Here is a 1,703-nt window from a genome sequence, read left to right as displayed (position 1 = left end):
TCAGAGCCGATTGGCTGCTGGCTGTTGTACGTCAGAAACAAATAATGACAAATCACGCCGCCTGTGTTTTTACCGTCATTAACGACAACTAATTCAACGGTGACACCATCAGCGGACTCACCTGATTCTACCTGCGGCCTCTAGCGACACCTGCTGGAGGAGTCGGAGAACACCGAACCTGTCCGGACAGACCCGAGCAGCGTTCTCTGTAGTCTGCATTAAATTATTTAAGTAAAGTAAATGTGACAGATGTCCTGTGTGTTATAATAAAATAACTATGATTTACTGGAACCATCCACCCTTAGTTCATAATCAAGAATGTGCTCTCTGTTCCATTTGTTCGGACTGAACCGGGTAAAAAGATTTCTGTTTATTCTGCACTTTAACTGTGCTCTGTACTTGCTGCTGCCTATCTTGGCCAGGACCCCCTTAAAAAGAGGTTCTTCGTCTCAATGGGATCTCTCCTGGTTAAATGAAGGTTCAATAAACATAAAAAATAAAATCAGTCGTAACCGGTACTTATAGGGTGCCGTCCCTCCAGCGCCCAGCGGGGATGTAGCTCAGTGGTAGAGCGCATGCTTTGCATGTATGAGGCCCCGGGTTCAATCCCCGGCATCTCCACCTTTTGCTAATGCTATCACCGGCATCTCTACCCTTGACTGATGCTAATGCTAACACCGGCATCTCCACCTTTTACTGATGCTAATGCTAACACCGGCATCTCCACCCTTGACTGATGCTAATGGTAACACCGGCATCTCCACCTTTTACTGATGCTAATGCTAACACCGGCATCTCCACCCTTGACTGCACCCAACAAATACTAACCCTAAGTATCTAGGAAGTTTACAGATGGATGGATGGATGGATATCTAGATGGATGGATGGATGGATATCTAGATGGATGGATGGATGGATGCATGGATGGATATCTAGACGGATGGATGGATAGATGGATGCACATCGAGATGGATATCTAGATGGATGGATGGATGGATGATGAATGGATATCTAGATGGATGGATGGATGATATCTAGATGGATGGATGGATATCGAGATGGATGGATGGATGGATGGATGGATGGATGATATCGAGATGATGGATGAATACCTAGATGGATGGATGGATATCTAGATAGATGGATGGATGGATGGATGGATACCTAGATAGATGGATGGATGGATGGATATCCAGATAGATGGATGGATGGATGGATGGATACCTAGATAGATGGATGGATGATATCATTTTTGATGTTTTATTTGCACCCAGTAGTGCTGATTATTTTCTGTTTTAATCATTTATTTTTACTCTATTTCCTCACTTGTTTTCTTTCTGTTTCGGTCTGACTGGCTTCTGTTTGTCCCTCTGAGTGTTTCTAGATCCTGTATTTAAGGGGTGATAAATAAAACAGCTGTTATTGTAACTATTAGATATATGTAGGTATCACAGAGATGAATTATGTCCTTCTGGTAGTGTTGCTTTCGTCAACGAAAATTATGACGAAATATCGTCGTCAACGAACCTTTATCACCTGACGAAAACGAGACGAGACGAAACGTAAATGGTGGTTATGTGACGATAACTATAATAAAATATATAATACAATATTGTTGACGAATAAAAACGAGACGAAATTCGGTTTACAAAATAAAAACTCTGCTGAAATGTCTCTTCATTTTCGTTGACCAAAACGAGACG

At 42.2% G+C, this 1,703-nt stretch overlaps 1 non-coding gene across 1 annotated transcript; it reads left to right on the top strand.

The window, feature by feature from the left end:
* Nucleotides 1-549: 549 nt before the first annotated feature.
* On the top strand, nt 550-621 carry trnaa-ugc (transfer RNA alanine (anticodon UGC)). Its single transcript has one exon. It is a non-coding gene; the product is annotated as a tRNA-Ala (tRNA).
* The last annotated feature ends 1,082 nt before the right edge of the window (nt 622-1,703 follow it).

The sequence above is a fragment of the Amphiprion ocellaris genome, chromosome 13 (assembly GCF_022539595.1).
Source record: "Amphiprion ocellaris isolate individual 3 ecotype Okinawa chromosome 13, ASM2253959v1, whole genome shotgun sequence".
Lineage (NCBI taxonomy): Eukaryota > Metazoa > Chordata > Actinopteri > Pomacentridae > Amphiprion > Amphiprion ocellaris.
The sequence above is the reverse complement of the archived record's forward strand: the minus strand, read 5'-3'. Positions and strand labels throughout refer to the sequence as shown.